Source organism: Bombina bombina, chromosome 1 (genome assembly GCF_027579735.1).
Source record: "Bombina bombina isolate aBomBom1 chromosome 1, aBomBom1.pri, whole genome shotgun sequence".
Classification (NCBI taxonomy): Eukaryota; Metazoa; Chordata; class Amphibia; order Anura; family Bombinatoridae; genus Bombina; species Bombina bombina.
In genome coordinates, this window is record NC_069499.1 from 50,103,467 (window position 1) to 50,124,264 (window position 20,798).

General features: G+C 37.2%; 1 protein-coding gene across 1 annotated transcript in view; it reads left to right on the plus strand.

Moving 5' to 3' along the window:
* The window catches only part of STON2 (stonin 2), a 255,201-nt gene that overhangs the window by 66,106 nt on the left and 168,297 nt on the right, over nt 1-20,798 (plus strand). The gene's annotated exons all lie outside the window — the stretch shown is intronic.

Here is a 20,798-nt window from a genome sequence, read left to right on the forward strand (position 1 = left end):
AGCGAAATTAAAGTGTTAGGAAAGTCAAAATAAAATCATTCAGATGGAGCAGGTCATTATAAGACACTTTTAAATTCACTTCTATTTTCAAATGTGCTTCGTTCTCTTGGTATTCCTTGTTGAAAAAAGAATACGCACATATCCTACACTAGAGGTAGCTAGCAGCTGATTGGTGCCTGCACACATTTGTCTCTTGTGATTGGCTGACTAGATGTGTTCAGCTAGCTGCTAGTAGTGCAATGCTGTTCCTTCAAAGGATAACAAAATAACTAAGCAAATTTGATCATAGAAGTAAATTGGAAAGTTGTTTAAAATTGTATGTTCTATTCAAATCATGAAATAAATGTTTGGGTTTCTCTGTGCCTTTAACTGCTCTTAAAGGGACATGAAACCCCATTTTTTTCTTCCATGACACAGAGCACACAATTTAAAAAAAGTTTCCAATTGACTTCTTTTATCAAATGTATGTGTGCTCTTGGTATTCTTTGTGAAATAGAATACCTAGGCCTAGATTTGGAGTTTGGCGGTAGCCGTGAAAACCAGCGTTAGAGGCTCCTAACGCTGGTTTTAGGCTACCGCCGGTATTTGGAGTCATTCAAAAAAGGGTCTAACGCTCACTTTTCAGCCGCGACTTTTCCATACCGCAGATCCCCTTACGTCAATTGCGTATCCTATCTTTTCAATGGGATCTTTCTAACTCCGGTATTTAGAGTCGTGTCTGAAGTGAGCGTTAGAATTCTAACGACAAAACTCCAGCCGCAGAAAAAAGTCAGTAGTTAAGAGCTTTCTGGGCTAACGCCGGTTCATAAAGCTCTTAACTTCTGTACTCTAAAGTACACTAACACCCATGTACCCCTAAACCGAGGTCCCCCCACATCGCCGCCACTCGATTAATTTTTTTTAACCCCTAATCTGCCGACCGCCACCTACGTTATACTTATGTACCCCTAATCTGCTGCCCCTAACACCGCCGACCCCTATATTATATTTATTAACCCCTAAACTGCCCCCCACAACGTCGCCTCCACCTGCCTACACTTATTAACCCCTAATCTGCCGAGCGGACCGCACCGATACTATAATAAAGTTATTAACCCCTAATCCGCCTCACTAACCCTATAATAAATAGTATTAACCCCTAATCTGCCCTCCCTAACATCTCCGACACCTAACTTCAATTATTAACCCCTAATCTGCCGACTGGAGCTCACCGCTATTCTAATAAATGTATTAACCCCTAAAGCTAAGTCTAACCCTAACACTAACACCCCCCTAAATTAAATATAATTTTAATCTAACGAAATTAATTAACTCTTCTTAAATAAATTATTCCTATTTAAAGCTAAATACTTACCTGTAAAATAAATCCTAATATAGCTACAATATAAATTATATTTATATTATAGCTATTTTAGGATTAATATTTATTTTACAGGTAACTTTGTATTTATTTTAACCAGGTACAATAGCTATTAAATAGTTAAGAACTATTTAATAGCTAAAATAGTTAAAATAATTACAAATTTACCTGTAAAATAAATCCTAACCTAAGTTACAATTAAACCTAACACTACACTATCAATAAATAAATTAAATAAAATACCTATAATTATCTACAATTAAACCTAACACTACACTATCAATAAATAAATTAAATACAATTCCTACAAATAAATACAATGAAATAAACTAACTAAAGTACAAAAAATAAAAAAGAACTAAGTTACAAAAAATAAAAAAATATTTACAAACATTAGAAATATATTACAACAATTTTAAACTAATTACACCTACTCTAAGCCCCCTAATAAAATAACAAAGCCCCCCAAAATAAAAAAATGCCCTACCCTATTCTAAATTACTAAAGTTCAAAGCTCTTTTACCTTACCAGCCCTGAACAGGGCCCTTTGCGGGGCATGCCCCAAGAAGTTCAGCTCTTTTGCCTGTAAAAAAAAACATACAATACCCCCCCCCAACATTACAACCCACCACCCACATACCCCTAATCTAACCCAAACCCCCCTTAAATAAACCTAACACTAAGCCCCTGAAGATCTCCCTACCTTGAGTCGTCTTCACCCAGCCGAGCCAAATTCTTCATCCAAGCGGAGCAAGAAGAGGTCCACCATCCGGTAGAAGTCTTCATCCAAGCGGGGCAGAAGAGGTCTTCCATCCGATTGAAGTCTTCATCCAAGCGGCATCTTCTATCGTCATCCATCCGGAGCGGAGCGGCAGCATCCTGAAGACCTCCGACGCATCCATCAGCCAATCAGAATTTTCCTACCTTAATTCCGATTGGCTGATAGAATACTATCAGCCAATCGGAATTCGAGGGACGCCATCTTGGATGACGTCATTTAAAGGAACCGTCATTCGTCGTTCAGTCGTCGGCCAGGATGGATGTTCCGCGTCCGAGGTCTTCAGGATGCTGCCGCTCTGCTCCGGATGGATGACGATAGAAGATGCCACTTGGATGAAGGCTTCAATCGGATGGAAGACCTCTTCTGCCCCGCTTGGATGAAGACTTCTACCGGATGGAGGACCTCTTCTTGCTCCGCTTGGATGAAGAATTTGGCTCGGCTGGGTGAAGACGACTCAAGGTAGGGAGATCTTCAGGAGCTTAGTGTTAGGTTTATTTAAGGGGGGTTTGGGTTAGATTAGGGGTATGTGGGTGGTGGGTTGTAATGTTGGGGGGGGGGTATTGTATGTTTTTTTTTACAGGCAAAAGAGCTGAACTTCTTGGGGCATGCCCCGCAAAGGGCCCTGTTCAGGGCTGGTAAGGTTAAAGAGCTTTGAACTTTAGTAATTTAGAATAGGGTAGGGCATTTTTTTATTTTGGGGGGCTTTGTTATTTTATTAGGGGGCTTAGAGTAGGTGTAATTAGTTTAAAATTGTTGTAATATATTTCTAATGTTTGTAATATTTTTTTATTTTTTGTAACTTAGTTCTTTTTTATTTTTTGTACTTTAGTTAGTTTATTTCATTGTATTTATTTGTAGGAATTGTATTTAATTTATTTATTGATAGTGTAGTGTTAGGTTTAATTGTAGATAATTATAGGTATTTAATTTAATTTATTTATTGATAGTGTAGTGTTAGGTTTAATTGTAACTTAGGTTAGGATTTATTTTACAGGTAAATTTGTAATTATTTTAACTATTTTAGCTATTAAATAGTTCTTAACTATTTAATAGCTATTGTACCTGGTTAAAATAAATACAAAGTTACCTGTAAAATAAATATTAATCCTAAAATAGCTACAATATAATTATAATTTATATTGTAGCTATATTAGGGTTTATTTTACAGGTAAGTATTTAGCTTTAAATAGGAATAAGTTATTTAATAAGAGTTAATTTATTTCGTTAGATTAAAATTATATTTAGCTTTAGGGGTTAATACATTTATTAGAATAGCGGTGAGCTCCAGTCGGCAGATTAGGGGTTAATAATTGAAGTTAGGTGTCGGCGATGTTAGGGAGGGCAGATTAGGGGTTAATACTACTTATTATAGGGTTAGTGAGGCGGATTAGGGGTTAATAACTTTATAATAATATCGGTGCGGTCCGCTCGGTAGATTAGGGGTTAATAAGTGTAGGCAGGTGGAGGCGACGTTGTGGGGGGCAGATTAGGGGTTAATAAATATAATATAGGGGTCGGCGGTGTTAGGGGCAGCAAATTAGGGGTACATAGGGATAATGTAAGTAGCGGCGGTTTACGGAGCGGCAGATTAGGGGTTAAAAATAATATACAGGGGTCAGCGATAGCGGGGGCGGCAGAATAGGGGTTAATAAGTGTAAGGTTAGGGGTGTTTAGACTCGGGGTACATGTTAGAGTGTTAGGTGCAGACGTAGGAAGTGTTTCCCCATAGCAAACAATGGGGCTGCGTTAGGAGCTGAACGCGGCTTTTTTGCAGGTGTTAGGTTTTTTTTCAGCTCAAACAGCCCCATTGTTTCCTATGGGGGAATCGTGCATGAGCACGTTTTTGAGGCTGGCCGCGTCCGTAAGCAACTCTGGTATCGAGAGTTGCAGTTGCGTTAAATATGCTCTACGCTCCTTTTTTGGAGCCTAACGCAGCCTTTCTGTGGACTCTCAATACCAGAGTTATTTTAAAGGTGCAGCCAGAAAAAAGCCAGCGTTAGCTACGCGGGTCGTTACCGACAAAACTCTAAATCTAGCTGCTAGTTAGGTAATGTGCACATATCTGGAGCACTACATAACAGCAGTTATAGATGGCAGCAGTGTTTGCCCAGTGTATAACATTGTTAAAAGAATTCTTGCAAAACTGCTACCATAGAGTGCTCCAGACACGTGCACACTCCTGAGCCTTTCTCGCTGCTTATTAACAAAGGATACCAAGAGAACAAAGTCAATTTGATAACAGAAGAAAAACTGGAAAGTTTTTTTTAAATTGTGCACTCTATCTGAATAATCAAAAAAAAAAAACTTTTGGGCTTCATGTCCCTTTAAATTTGTACTAGCAGTGAGTTTCATTCTTATAGACACCAGGACCTTATTGTTTGCTAAAGAAACTTTCTAATGTAATGGGATTAAATTTATAGGTAAAGTCTGATTGTGTTTAAGTGTGATTCAGAGTACCAGTGATTGTGTTACTGAGTAAGAGGGTGTAAATATGAGTCTGATTGTGTTTGAGAGTGTACCAGTGATTGTGTTACTGAGTAAGAGGGTGTAAATATGAGTCTGATTGTAGTTGAGTGTGTGTGATTGAGAGTGTAATAGTGATTGTGTTACTGAGTAAGAGGGTGTAAATATGAGTCTGATTGTGTTTGAGTGTGTATGATTGAGCGTGTACCAGTGATTGTGTTACTGAGTAAGAGGGTGTAAATATGAGTCTGATTGTGTTTGAGTTAGTATGATTGAGAGTGTAATAGTGATTGTGTTACTGAGTAAGAGGGTGTAAATATGAGTCTGATTGTATTTGAGTGTGTGTGATTGAGAAAGTACAAGTGATTGTGTTACTGAGTAAGAGGGTGTAAATATGAGTCTGATTAGGTTTGAGTGTGTATATTTGAGCGCGTACCAGTGATTGTGTTATTTAGTAAGAGGGTGTAAATATGAGTCTGATTGTGTTTGAGTGTGTATGATTGAGAGTGTACCAGTGATTGCGTTACTGAGTAAGAGCAGGGCCGGCTCAACCATGGGACCAAGTGGGTCCAAGGGACCCAGGCATCACTTGACAAGGGGCAGCACTTTATTGACTGAGTCAGTCACTGTCAAACCCCTGTCTTCTATCTCTGTGCAGGAATGCAGAAAGACACAGAATCAACCCCCTAAATTCTTTCCCACCTATGCTGAAATTGTGCATAAGCATTGGTTGCATGCAGGTAGGCAAGCTTAGTAATGTTAGTGGCCAGGCTAGTAGGTTGATATATTAATCAATAATGTTAATATTGGGGGCGTCATTGTAATCTCGGACCCAGGCAGCACAATGTCTTGAGCCGGCCCTGAGTAAGAGGGTGTAAATATGAGTCTGATTAGGTTTGAGTGTGTGTGATTAAGTGTGTACCAGTGATTGTGTTACTTAGTAAGAGGGTGTAAATATGAGTCTGTTTGTGTTTGAGTGTGTCTGATTAAGTGTAATGTACCAGTGATTTTGTTACAGAGTAAGACGGTGTAAATATGTGTCTGATTGTGTTTTGAGTTAGTATAATTGAGTGTACCAGTGATTGTGTTACTGAGTAAGAGGGTGTAAATATGAGTCTGTTTGTGTTTTGAGTTAGTAACACAATCACTGGTACACTCTCAATCATACTAAGTAAGAGGGTGTAAATCTGAGTCTGATGTTTTTGAGTGTGTGTGACTGAGAGTGTACCAGTGATTGTGTTACTTACTAAGAGGGTGTAAATATGAGTCTGATTGTGTTTTGAGTCAGTATAATTGAGTGTACCAGTGATTGTGTTACTGAGTAACAGGATATAAATATGAGTCTGATTGTGTTTTGAATTAGTGTGATTGAGAGTGTACCAGTGATTGTGTTACTGAGTAAGAGGTGTAATTATGAGTCTGGTTGTGTTTTGAGTTAGTATGATTGAGTGTACCAGTGATTGTGTTACTGAGTTAGAGGTTGTAAATATGAGTCTGATTGTGTTTTGAGTTAGTATGATTGAGTGTACCAGTGATTGTGTTGCTGAGTAAGAGGGTGTAAATATGAGTCTGATTGTGTTTTGAGTTAGTATGATTGATTGTACTAGTGATTGTGTAGTGTTACTTAGTATGAGGGTGTAAATATGAGTCTGATTGTGTTTTTAATTAGTATGATTGAGTGTACCAGTGATTGTGTTACTGAGCAAGAGGATGTAAATATGAACAAAACAAAACAGCGCTTGATAGGACATGTATGTACTGAGTAAGAGGTTGTAAATATGAGTCTGATTGTGTTGAGTGTGTGTGATTGAGAGTGTAATAGTGATTGTGTTACTGAGTAAGAGGGTGTAAATATGAATCTGATTGTGTTTTGAGTTAGTATGATTGAGTGTACTAGTGATTGTGTTACTTAGTAAGAGTGTGTAAATATGAATCTGATTGTGTTTTGAGTTAGTATGATTGAGTGTACTAGTGATTGTGTTACTTAGTAAGAGTGTGTAAATATGAGTCGGATTGTCTTTTGAGATAGTATAATTGAGTGTACCAGTGATTGTGTTACTGAGTAAGAGGTTGTAAATATGAGTCTGTTTGTGTTTTGAGTTAGTATAATTGAGAGTACCAACGATTGTGTTACTGAGTAAGAGGGTGTAAATATGAGTCTGATTGTGTTAGTGTGATTGAGAGTCTACCAGTGATTGTGTTACTGAGTAAGAGGGTGTAAATATGAGTCTGATTGTGTTTGAGTGTGTCTGATTGAGAGTGTACCAGTGATTGTGTTACTGAGTAAGAGGGTGTAATTATGAGTCTGGTTGTGTTTTGAGTTAGTATGATTGAGTGTACCAGTGATTGTGTTACTTAGTAAGAGGGTGTAAATATGAGTCTGGTTGTGTTTTGAGTTAGTATGATTGAGTGTACTAGTGATTGTGTTACTTAGTAAGAGTGTGTAAATATGAGTCGGATTGTCTTTTGAGATAGTATAATTGAGTGTACCAGTGATTGAGTTACTTAGTAAGAGGGTGTAAATATGAGTCTGTTTGTGTTTGAGTGTGTCTGATTAAGTGTAATGTACCAGTGATTTTGTTACTGAGTAAGACAGTGTAAATATGAGTCAGATTGTGTTTTGAGTTAGTTTGATTGAGAGTGTGCCAGTGATTGTGTTACTGAGTAAGAGGGTGTAAATATGAGTCTGATTGTGTTTTGAGTTAGTGTGATTGAGAGTGTACCAGTGATTGTGTTACTGAGTTAGAGGTTGTAAATATGAGTCTGATTGTGTTTTGAGTTAGTATGATTGAGTGTACCAGTGATTGTGTTGCTGAGTAAGAGGGTGTAAATATGAGTCTGATTGTGTTTTGAGTTAGTATGATTGATTGTACTAGTGATTGTGTAGTGTTACTTAGTATGAGGGTGTAAATATGAGTCTGATTGTGTTTTTAATTAGTATGATTGAGTGTACCAGTGATTGTGTTACTGAGCAAGAGGATGTAAATATGAACAAAACAAAACAGCGCTTGATAGGACATGTATGTACTGAGTAAGAGGTTGTAAATATGAGTCTGATTGTGTTGAGTGTGTGTGATTGAGAGTGTAATAGTGATTGTGTTACTGAGTAAGAGGGTGTAAATATGAATCTGATTGTGTTTTGAGTTAGTATGATTGAGTGTACTAGTGATTGTGTTACTTAGTAAGAGTGTGTAAATATGAATCTGATTGTGTTTTGAGTTAGTATGATTGAGTGTACTAGTGATTCTGTTACTTAGTAAGAGTGTGTAAATATGAGTCGGATTGTCTTTTGAGATAGTATAATTGAGTGTACCAGTGATTGTGTTACTGAGTTAGAGGTTGTAAATATGAATCTGATTGTGTTTTGAGTTAGTATGATTGAGTGTACCAGTGATTGTGTTACTGAGTTAGAGGTTGTAAATATGAGTCTGATTGTGTTTTGAGTTAGTATGATAGAGTGTACCAGTGATTGTGTTACTGAGTAAGAGGTTGTAAATATGAGTCTGTTTGTGTTTTGAGTTAGTATAATTGAGAGTACCAACGATTGTGTTACTGAGTAAGAGGGTGTAAATATGAGTCTGATTGTGTTAGTGTGATTGAGAGTCTACCAGTGATTGTGTTACTGAGTAAGAGGGTGTAAATATGAGTCTGATTGTGTTTGAGTGTGTCTGATTGAGAGTGTACCAGTGATTGTGTTACTGAGTAAGAGGGTGTAATTATGAGTCTGGTTGTGTTTTGAGTTAGTATGTTTGAGTGTACCAGTGATTGTGTTACTTAGTAAAAGGGTGTAAATATGAGTCTGGTTGTGTTTTGAGTTAGTATGATTGAGTGTACTAGTGATTGTGTTACTTAGTAAGAGTGTGTAAATATGAGTCGGATTGTCTTTTGAGATAGTATAATTGAGTGTACCAGTGATTGAGTTACTTAGTAAGAGGGTGTAAACATGAGTCTGTTTGTGTTTGAGTGTGTCTGATTAAGTGTAATGTACCAGTGATTTTGTTACTGAGTAAGACAGTGTAAATATGATTCAGATTGTGTTTTGAGTTAGTTTGATTGAGAGTGTGCCAGTGATTGTGTTACTGAGTAAGAGGGTGTAAATATGAGTCTGATTGTGTTTTGAGTTAGTGTGATTGAGAGTGTACCAGTGATTGTGTTACTGAGTAAGAGGTGTAATTATGAGTCTGGTTGTGTTTTGAGTTAGTATGATTGAGTGTACCAGTGATTGTGTTACTGAGTTAGAGGTTGTAAATATGAGTCTGATTGTGTTTTGAGTTAGTATGATTGATTGTACTAGTGATTGTGTAGTGTTACTTAGTATGAGGGTGTAAATATGAGTCTGATTGTGTTTTTAATTAGTATGATTGAGTGTACCAGTGATTGTGTTACTGAGCAAGAGGATGTAAATATGAACAAAACAAAACAGCGCTTGATAGGACATGTATGTACTGAGTAAGAGGTTGTAAATATGAGTCTGATTGTGTTGAGTGTGTGTGATTGAGAGTGTAATAGTGATTGTGTTACTGAGTAAGAGGGTGTAAATATGAATCTGATTGTGTTTTGAGTTAGTATGATTGAGTGTACTAGTGATTGTGTTACTTAGTAAGAGTGTGTATATATGAATCTGATTGTGTTTTGAGTTAGTATGATTGAGTGTACTAGTGATTGTGTTACTTAGTAAGAGTGTGTAAATATGAGTCGGATTGTCTTTTGAGATAGTATAATTGAGTGTACCAGTGATTGTGTTACTGAGTAAGAGGTTGTAAATATGAGTCTGTTTGTGTTTTGAGTTAGTATAATTGAGAGTACCAGTGATTGTGTTACTGAGTAAGAGGGTGTAAATATGAGTCTGATTGTGTTAGTGTGATTGAGAGTCTACCAGTGATTGTGTTACTGAGTAAGAGGGTGTAAATATGAGTCTGATTGTGTTTGAGTGTGTCTGATTGAGAGTGTACCAGTGATTGTGTTACTGAGTAAGAGGGTGTAATTATGAGTCTGGTTGTGTTTTGAGTTAGTATGATTGAGTGTACCAGTGATTGTGTTACTTAGTAAGAGGGTGTAAATATGAGTCTGGTTGTGTTTTGAGTTAGTATGATTGAGTGTACTAGTGATTGTGTTACTTAGTAAGAGTGTGTAAATATGAGTCGGATTGTCTTTTGAGATAGTATAATTGAGTGTACCAGTGATTGAGTTACTTAGTAAGAGGGTGTAAATATGAGTCTGTTTGTGTTTGAGTGTGTCTGATTAAGTGTAATGTACCAGTGATTTTGTTACTGAGTAAGACAGTGTAAATATGAGTCAGATTGTGTTTTGAGTTAGTTTGATTGAGAGTGTGCCAGTGATTGTGTTACTGAGTAAGAGGGTGTAAATATGAGTCTGATTGTGTTTTGAGTTAGTGTGATTGAGAGTGTACCAGTGATTGTGTTACTGAGTAAGAGGTGTAATTATGAGTCTGGTTGTGTTTTGAGTTAGTATGATTGAGTGTACCAGTGATTGTGTTACTGAGTTAGAGGTTGTAAATATGAGTCTGATTGTGTTTTGAGTTAGTATGATTGAGTGTACCAGTGATTGTGTTGCTGAGTAAGAGGGTGTAAATATGAGTCTGATTGTGTTTTGAGTTAGTATGATTGATTGTACTAGTGATTGTGTAGTGTTACTTAGTATGAGGGTGTAAATATGAGTCTGATTGTGTTTTTAATTAGTATGATTGAGTGTACCAGTGATTGTGTTACTGAGCAAGAGGATGTAAATATGAACAAAACAAAACAGCGCTTGATAGGACATGTATGTACTGAGTAAGAGGTTGTAAATATGAGCCTGATTGTGTTGAGTGTGTGTGATTGAGAGTGTAATAGTGATTGTGTTAATATGAATCTGATTGTGTTTTGAGTTAGTATGATTGAGTGTACTAGTGATTGTGTTACTTAGTAAGAGTGTGTAAATATGAGTCGGATTGTCTTTTGAGATAGTATAATTGAGTGTACCAGTGATTGTGTTACTGAGTAAGAGGTTGTAAATATGAGTCTGTTTGTGTTTTGAGTTAGTATAATTGAGAGTACCAACGATTGTGTTACTGAGTAAGAGGTTGTAAATATGAGTCTGATTGTGTTGAGTGTGTGTGATTGAGAGTGTAATAGTGATTGTGTTACTGAGTAAGAGGGTGTAAATATGAATCTGATTGTGTTTTGAGTTAGTATGATTGAGTGTACTAGTGATTGTGTTACTTAGTAAGAGTGTGTAAATATGAATCTGATTGTGTTTTGAGTTAGTATGATTGAGTGTACTAGTGATTGTGTTACTTAGTAAGAGTGTGTAAATATGAGTCGGATTGTCTTTTGAGATAGTATAATTGAGTGTACCAGTGATTGTGTTACTGAGTAAGAGGTTGTAAATATGAGTCTGTTTGTGTTTTGAGTTAGTATAATTGAGAGTACCAACGATTGTGTTACTGAGTAAGAGGGTGTAAATATGAGTCTGATTGTGTTAGTGTGATTGAGAGTCTACCAGTGATTGTGTTACTGAGTAAGAGGGTGTAAATATGAGTCTGATTGTGTTTGAGTGTGTCTGATTGAGAGTGTACCAGTGATTGTGTTACTGAGTAAGAGGGTGTAATTATGAGTCTGGTTGTGTTTTGAGTTAGTATGATTGAGTGTACTAGTGATTGTGTTACTTAGTAAGAGTGTGTAAATATGAGTCGGATTGTCTTTTGAGATAGTATAATTGAGTGTACCAGTGATTGTGTTACTGAGTAAGAGGTTGTAAATATGAGTCTGTTTGTGTTTGGAGTTAGTATAATTGAGAGTACCAGTGATTGTGTTACTGAGTAAGAGGGTGTAAATATGAGTCTGATTGTGTTAGTGTGATTGAGAGTCTACCAGTGATTGTGTTACTGAGTAAGAGGGTGTAAATATGAGTCTGATTGTGTTTGAGTGTGTCTGATTGAGAGTGTACCAGTGATTGTGTTACTGAGTAAGAGGGTGTAATTATGAGTCTGGTTGTGTTTTGAGTTAGTATGATTGAGTGTACCAGTGATTGTGTTACTTAGTAAGAGGGTGTAAATATGAGTCTGGTTGTGTTTTGAGTTAGTATGATTGAGTGTACTAGTGATTGTGTTACTTAGTAAGAGTGTGTAAATATGAGTCGGATTGTCTTTTGAGATAGTATAATTGAGTGTACCAGTGAATGAGTTACTTAGTAAGAGGGTGTAAATATGAGTCTGTTTGTGTTTGAGTGTGTCTGATTAAGTGTAATGTACCAGTGATTGTGTTACTGAGTAAGAGGGTGTAAATATGAGTCTGATTGTGTTTTGAGTTAGTGTGATTGAGAGTGTACCAGTGATTGTGTTACTGAGTAAGAGGTGTAATTATGAGTCTGGTTGTGTTTTGAGTTAGTATGATTGAGTGTACCAGTGATTGTGTTACTGAGTTAGAGGTTGTAAATATGAGTCTGATTGTGTTTTGAGTTAGTATGATTGAGTGTACCAGTGATTGTGTTGCTGAGTAAGAGGGTGTAAATATGAGTCTGATTGTGTTTTGAGTTAGTATGATTGATTGTACTAGTGATTGTGTAGTGTTACTTAGTATGAGGGTGTAAATATGAGTCTGATTGTGTTTTTAATTAGTATGATTGAGTGTACCAGTGATTGTGTTACTGAGCAAGAGGATGTAAATATGAACAAAACAAAACAGCGCTTGATAGGACATGTATGTACTGAGTAAGAGGTTGTAAATATGAGTCTGATTGTGTTGAGTGTGTGTGATTGAGAGTGTAATAGTGATTGTGTTACTGAGTAAGAGGGTGTAAATATGAATCTGATTGTGTTTTGAGTTAGTATGATTGAGTGTACTAGTGATTGTGTTACTTAGTAAGAGTGTGTAAATATGAATCTGATTGTGTTTTGAGTTAGTATGATTGAGTGTACTAGTGATTGTGTTACTTAGTAAGAGTGTGTAAATATGAGTCGGATTGTCTTTTGAGATAGTATAATTGAGTGTACCAGTGATTGTGTTACTGAGTAAGAGGTTGTAAATATGAGTCTGTTTGTGTTTTGAGTTAGTATAATTGAGAGTACCAGTGATTGTGTTACTGAGTAAGAGGGTGTAAATATGAGTCTGATTGTGTTAGTGTGATTGAGAGTCTACCAGTGATTGTGTTACTGAGTAAGAGGGTGTAAATATGAGTCTGATTGTGTTTGAGTGTGTCTGATTGAGAGTGTACCAGTGATTGTGTTACTGAGTAAGAGGGTGTAATTATGAGTCTGGTTGTGTTTTGAGTTAGTATGATTGAGTGTACCAGTGATTGTGTTACTTAGTAAGAGGGTGTAAATATGAGTCTGGTTGTGTTTTGAGTTAGTATGATTGAGTGTACTAGTGATTGTGTTACTTAGTAAGAGTGTGTAAATATGAGTCGGATTGTCTTTTGAGATAGTATAATTGAGTGTACCAGTGATTGAGTTACTTAGTAAGAGGGTGTAAATATGAGTCTGTTTGTGTTTGAGTGTGTCTGATTAAGTGTAATTTACCAGTGATTTTGTTACTGAGTAAGACAGTGTAAATATGAGTCAGATTGTGTTTTGAGTTAGTTTGATTGAGAGTGTGCCAGTGATTGTGTTACTGAGTAAGAGGGTGTAAATATGAGTCTGATTGTGTTTGAGTAAGTGTGATTGAGTGTACCAGTGATTGTGTTACTGAACAAGAGGGTGTAAATATGAGTCTGATTGTGTTTGAGTGTGTGTGACTGAGAGTGTACCAGTGATTGTGTTACTGAGAAAGAGGGTGTAATTATGAGTCTGGTTGTGTTTGAGTGTGTGTGACTGAGAGTGTACCAGTGATTGTGTTACTGACTAAGAGGGTGTAATTATGAGTCTGATTGTGTATGATTGAGAGTGTACCAGTGATTGTGTTACTGAGTAAGAGGGTGTAATTATGAGTCTGGTTGTGTTTGAGTGTGTATGATTGATAGTGTTATAGTGATTGTGTTACTGAGTAAGAGGGTGTAATTATGAGTCTGATTGTGTTTGAGTGTGTGTGACTGAGAGTGTACCAGTGATTGTGTTACTGACTAAGAGGGTGTAATTATGAGTCTGATTGTGTATGATTGAGAGTGTACCAGTGATTGTGTTACTGAGTAAGAGGGTGTAATTATGAGTCTGGTTGTGTTTGAGTGTGTATGATTGATTGTGTTATAGTGATTGTGTTACTGAGTAAGAGGGTGTAATTATGAGTCTGGTTGTGTTTGAGTGTGTATGATTGATTGTGTTATAGTGATTGTGTTACTGAGTAAGAGGGTGTAATTATGAGTCTGGTTGTGTTTGAGTGTGTATGACTGAGAGTGTAATAGTGATTGTGTTACTGAGTAAGAGGGTGTAAATATGAGTCTGGTTGTGTTTGAGTGTGTGTGACTGAGAGTGTAATAGTGATTGTGTTACTGAGTAAGAGGGTGTAAATATGAGTCTGGTTGTGTTTGAGTGTGTATGATTGAGAGTGTAGCTGTGATTGTGTTACTGAGTAAGAGGGTGTAAATATGAGTCTGGTTGTGTTTGAGTGTGTATGATTGAGAGTGTACCAGTGATTGTGTTACTGAGTAAGAGGGTGTAAATATGAGTCTGGTTGTGTTTGAGTGTGTATGATTGAGAGTGTACCAGTGATTGTGTTACTGAGTAAGAGGGTGTAATTATGAGTCTGGTTGTGTTTGAGTGTGTATGATTGAGAGTGTTATAGTGATTGTGTTACTGAGCAAGAGGGTGTAAGTATGAGTCTGATTGTGTATGATTGAGAGTGTACCAGTGATTGTGTTACTGAGTAAGAGGGTGTAATTATGAGTCTGATTGTGTTTGAGTGTGTGTGACTGAGAGTGTACCAGTGATTGTGTTACTGACTAAGAGGGTGTAATTATGAGTCTGATTGTGTATGATTGAGAGTGTACCAGTGATTGTGTTACTGAGTAAGAGGGTGTAATTATGAGTCTGGTTGTGTTTGAGTGTGTATGATTGATTGTGTTATAGTGATTGTGTTACTGAGTAAGAGGGTGTAATTATGAGTCTGGTTGTGTTTGAGTGTGTATGATTGATTGTGTTATAGTGATTGTGTTACTGAGTAAGAGGGTGTAATTATGAGTCTGGTTGTGTTTGAGTGTGTATGATTGATTGTGTTATAGTGATTGTGTTACTGAGTAAGAGGGTGTAATTATGAGTCTGGTTGTGTTTGAGTGTGTATGACTGAGAGTGTAATAGTGATTGTGTTACTGAGTAAGAGGGTGTAAATATGAGTCTGGTTGTGTTTGAGTGTGTGTGACTGAGAGTGTAATAGTGATTGTGTTACTGAGTAAGAGGGTGTAAATATGAGTCTGGTTGTGTTTGAGTGTGTATGATTGAGAGTGTAGCTGTGATTGTGTTACTGAGTAAGAGGGTGTAAATATGAGTCTGGTTGTGTTTGAGTGTGTATGATTGAGAGTGTACCAGTGATTGTGTTACTGAGTAAGAGGGTGTAATTATGAGTCTGGTTGTGTTTGAGTGTGTATGATTGAGAGTGTTATAGTGATTGTGTTACTGAGTAAGAGGGTGTAAGTATGAGTCTGATTGTGTATGATTGAGAGTGTTATAGTGATTGTGTTACTGAGTAAGAGGGTGTAAATATGAGTCTGGTTGTGTTTGAGTGTGTATGATTGAGAGTGTACCAGTGATTGTGTTACTGAGTTTGAGTGTGTATGATTGAGAGTGTAGCTGTGATTGTGTTACTGAGTAAGAGGGTGTAAATATGAGTCTGGTTGTGTTTGAGTGTGTATGATTGAGAGTGTACCAGTGATTGTGTTACTGAGTAAGAGGGTGTAAATATGAGTCTGGTTGTGTTTGAGTGTGTATGATTGAGAGTGTACCAGTGATTGTGTTACTGAGTAAGAGGGTGTAAATATGAGTCTGGTTGTGTTTGAGTGTGTATGATTGAGAGTGTAGCTGTGATTGTGTTACTGAGTAAGAGGGTGTAAATATGAGTCTGGTTGTGTTTGAGTGTGTATGATTGAGAGTGTACCAGTGATTGTGTTACTGAGTAAGAGGGTGTAAATATGAGTCTGGTTGTGTTTGAGTGTGTATGATTGAGAGTGTACCAGTGATTGTGTTACTGAGTAAGAGGGTGTAATTATGAGTCTGGTTGTGTTTGAGTGTGTATGATTGAGAGTGTTATAGTGATTGTGTTACTGAGTAAGAGGGTGTAAGTATGAGTCTGATTGTGTATGATTGAGAGTGTTATAGTGATTGTGTTACTGAGTAAGAGGGTGTAAATATGAGTCTGGTTGTGTTTGAGTGTGTATGATTGAGAGTGTAGCTGTGATTGTGTTACTGAGTAAGAGGGTGTAAATATGAGTCTGGTTGTGTTTGAGTGTGTATGATTGAGAGTGTACCAGTGATTGTGTTACTGAGTAAGAGGGTGTAAATATGAGTCTGGTTGTGTTTGAGTGTGTATGATTGAGAGTGTACCAGTGATTGTGTTACTGAGTAAGAGGGTGTAAATATGAGTCTGGTTGTGTTTGAGTGTGTATGATTGAGAGTGTAGCTGTGATTGTGTTACTGAGTAAGAGGGTGTAAATATGAGTCTGGTTGTGTTTGAGTGTGTATGATTGAGAGTGTAGCTGTGATTGTGTTACTGAGTAAGAGGGTGTAAATATGAGTCTGGTTGTGTTTGAGTGTGTATGATTGAGAGTGTACCAGTGATTGTGTTACTGAGTAAGAGGGTGTAAATATGAGTCTGGTTGTGTTTGAGTGTGTATGATTGAGAGTGTACCAGTGATTGTGTTACTGAGTAAGAGGGTGTAATTATGAGTCTGGTTGTGTTTGAGTGTGTATGATTGAGAGTGTTATAGTGATTGTGTTACTGAGTAAGAGGGTGTAAGTATGAGTCTGATTGTGTATGATTGAGAGTGTACCAGTGATTGTGTTACTGAGTAAGAGGGTGTAAATATGAGTCTGATTGTGTATGATTGAGAGTGTACCAGTGATTGTGTTACTGAGTAAGAGGGTGTAAGTATGAGTCTGATTGTGTATGATTGAGAGTGTACCAGTGATTGTGTTACTGAGTAAGAGGGTGTAAATATGAGTCTGATTGTGTATGATTGAGAGTGTACCAGTGATTGTGTTACTGAGTAAGAGGTTGTAAGTATGAGTCTGATTGTGTATGATTGAGAGTGTACCAGTGATTGTGTTACTGAGTAAGAGGGTGTAAGTATGAGTCTGATTGTGTATGATTGAGAGTGTACCAGTATTTGTGTTACTGAGTAAGAGGGTGTAAATATGAGTCTGATTGTGTATGATTGAGAGTGTACCAGTGATTGTGTTACTGAGTAAGAGGGTGTAAGTATGAGTCTGATTGTGTATGATTGAGAGTGTACCAGTGATTGTGTTACTGAGTAAGAGGGTGTAAGTATGAGTCTGATTGTGTATGATTGAGAGTGTACCAATGATTGTGTTACTGAGTAAGAGGGTGTAAATATGAGTCTGATTGTGTATGATTGAGAGTGTACCAGTGATTGTGTTACTGAGTAAGAGGGTGTAAGTATGAGTCTGATTGTGTATGATTGAGAGTGTACCAGTGATTGTGTTACTGAGTAAGAGGGTGTAAGTATGAGTCTGATTGTGTATGATTGAGAGTGTACCAGTGATTGTGTTACTGAGTAAGAGGGTGTAAATATGAGTCTGATTGTGTATGATTGAGAGTGTACCAGTGATTGTGTTACTGAGTAAGAGGGTGTAAGTATGAGTCTGATTGTGTATGATTGAGAGTGTACCAGTGATTGTGTTACTGAGTAAGAGGGTGTAAGTATGAGTCTGATTGTGTATGATTGAGAGTGTACCAGTGATTGTGTTACTGAGTAAGAGGGTGTAAGTATGAGTCTGATTGTGTATGATTGAGAGTGTACCAGTGATTGTGTTACTGAGTAAGAGGGTGTAAGTATGAGTCTGATTGTGTATGATTGAGAGTGTACCAGTGATTGTGTTGCTGAGTAAGAGGGTGTAATTATGAGTCTGGTTGTGTTTGAGTGTGTGTGACTGAGAGTGTACCAGTGATTGTGTTACTGAGTAAGAGGGTGTAAGTATTAGTCTGATTGTGTATGATTGAGAGTGTACCAGTGATTGTGTTGCTGAGTAAGAGGGTGTAATTATGAGTCTGGTTGTGTTTGAGTGTGTGTGACTGAGAGTGTACCAGTGATTGTGTTACTGAGTCAGAGGGTGTAAATATGAGTCTGGTTGATAAACATACTGTATATGTGTGACATTACCAGCTTTTTCTGTTTACAGAGTGTTAACTGCTCATAACATCAATGAAGCTGTAATGTGGGAGCCTCATCTCAGGAGGCAGGGTGTATTAGACGATATTACTCAGTACTTGGAGCGTAACACAGGATGACCAGAGATGACCTGAGCTCAGACATGAGAAGAGAACTGACTTAACCCTTTAGCAAACCGTGGGGCGTATTACAATCAATTAGTGAAGCTGTGGAAAGTATTTTTTTTTATATTTGCAAAACTTAAATTTTTAAGGCCAGTGATATCCAATAAAAAATATCAGCTGTACAATAGTTTTCTGTCTTGTTTTTTTGTGCGATTATTAATACTTTTCAGTGAGTTAGCCAGTGTAATCAGTAAAGTCAAAATGAAACCTTTGTGATTTAGATAGAACATACAATTTTAAACTACTTTAAAATGTATTTGTATTATCAATTTTTTTGTTCTCTTGGTATCTAGGTAGGCTTAAAGGACCAGCCAACACAGTAGATTTGCATAATCAACAAATGCAAGATAACAAGACAATGCAATAGCACGTAGTCTGAACTTCAAATGAGTATTAGATTTTTTTTCTGACAATTTTAAAAGTTATGTCTTTTTCCACTCCCCCTGTACCATGTGACAGCCATCAGCCAATCACAAATGCATACACGTACCATGTGACAGCCATCAGCCATTCACAAATGCATACACACTTATTCTTGCACATGCTCAGTAGGAGCTGGTGACTGAAAAAGTTTAAATATAAAAAGACTGTGCACATTAAGTTAATGGAAGTCAATTGGAAAGTTGTTTAAAATGGCATGCTCTATCTGAATAATGAAGTTTAATTTTGATTGAGTGTCCCTTTAAGGGTGTGCATTTGTCTCTAGCACTATTTGGCCGCAGTTTTTGGAACAATGTACAAAACTGATACAAATATTGTTGCATATATATATATATATATATATATATATATATATATCCTCCATGTGTATCTGCACTCTCAATGTCAAATAGTCGCCAACCAGGGTGCCAGATCAATAAGTAATCATAGTAATCTGCAACATAGGACTGCACTCACTGGATTTATGTAAAAAACTCTTTAATTAAAGAGTTTTTTACATAAATCCAGTGAGTGCAGTCCTATGTTGCAGATTACTATATATATATATATATATATATATATATATATATATATATATATCAGAAATTAAAGGGACTGTCAACACCAGAATTGTTGTTGTTTAAAAACAAAGATAATCCCTTTATTACCCATTCCCCAGTTTTGCATAACCAACACTGTTATAGAAATACACTAAATAACCTCTGTGATTACCTTGTATCTAAGCCTCTGCAGACTGCCTACTTATTTCAGTTCTTTTGACAGACTTGCATTTTAGCCAATCAGTGTTCACTCCAGGGTAACTTCACGTGCATGAGCTCAATGTTATCTATATGAAACACATGAACTAATGCCCTCTAGTGGTCATAATGCATTCAGATTAGAGGAAATCTTCAAGGTCTAAGAAATTAGCATGTGAACCTCCTAGGTTTAGCTTTCAACTAAGAATACCAAGAGTACAAAGCAAAATTGGTGATAAAAGTAAATTGGAAAGTTGTTTAAAATTACATTCCCTATTTAAATCATGAAAGTTTTTTGGATTTGAGTGTCCCTTTAAACTTTTTAAAATAACAGATATAAATGAACTCATGCACTGATAAAACAATCACTTTGCAGCATGCACCCTTACTTTTCTGGGGGAAGTTAAAAAAGTTCCATTCGAAAACTGAAATTACAAGAGCAACAAGCAAATATATTGCAAAACTGTACTGGAGATTTATTTCACTATGCATAAACAATCAGCAAGCGCAACCCAGGTGCTGAACAAAAAATGGGCTGGCTCCTTAGATTAGATTCCTGCTTTTTCCAATAAAAATAACAAGAGAACTAAGAAAAATTGATAATACAAGTAAATGATCAAGTTGCTTAAAATTGCATGCTCTATCTGAATCGTGAAAGAAAAAATTTGGGTTTAGGGGGCGGAGCCAACTGCCGAGACAGAGAGACGCATTTCTTTAGAGCACCGGGTCTTTGTTTAAATATTTTATTATTTTAAAACCTTTAAGGAACCCTATATTCAGCTCTACCATCCATTAAAACCTGAAGAGTGAGACAAATGCTTTTTTGGTTTGGAAAATATAGTATTGGACGCCACATTCATACAAGAATCCTTCAGGCCTGATGTGCCATCTATGTGCAGTGGAACGCCATTTTAAAGTTTAACCACGCTGGGTCACTCTCTCCGGAGATCTAGCCATATTATATAATATGGAGAAACAGGTTATACTCATGTTACAGGACTTGATGCGTACTATGGATACCCATCAGGGTGAACTAATAGCAGTCCTGAGAACAGCTATGAAGGGAAGCCGAGGTGCACCGGCAACTGGTGAAACCCGAGAGTCAACTGGAGGAAGTATACCAGACACACCACGGACGTGTTCTGATACACCCCAATGCTCAGAATCTTTGCTCAGCAAAATACACACTAAGCCCTATGCGGTGGGGTTAACAGGGCTAACCGCGCAATCTCGACTCCTGCAACCTATTGTTATTACAACGGAAGAAACGAGCCCTCAACAGCCAGTAAATGGCCTCCTAATGTCTCCAATAGCAACTACCGCCAGCAGTAACACAGTGGTCTTACCACTTAAACTTCAGTCAGACTCTGTAAGAACATCGTCGCTGGAATCTGACTTACTTGTCATCCACTTTTGGGCTGGAGCGGGGCCGCGCGTGGATGCTCTGCTGGCGGACTGCATGGTGTCATTCCCATTTAAGGCATGTGCTGCGGGTGAGAGAGGAAGCAGGGCAGCGACCATATCATTACAATCTGCCACATGGGGACCGAGGCGATCACTCATCGTGAATACCGCTCTGT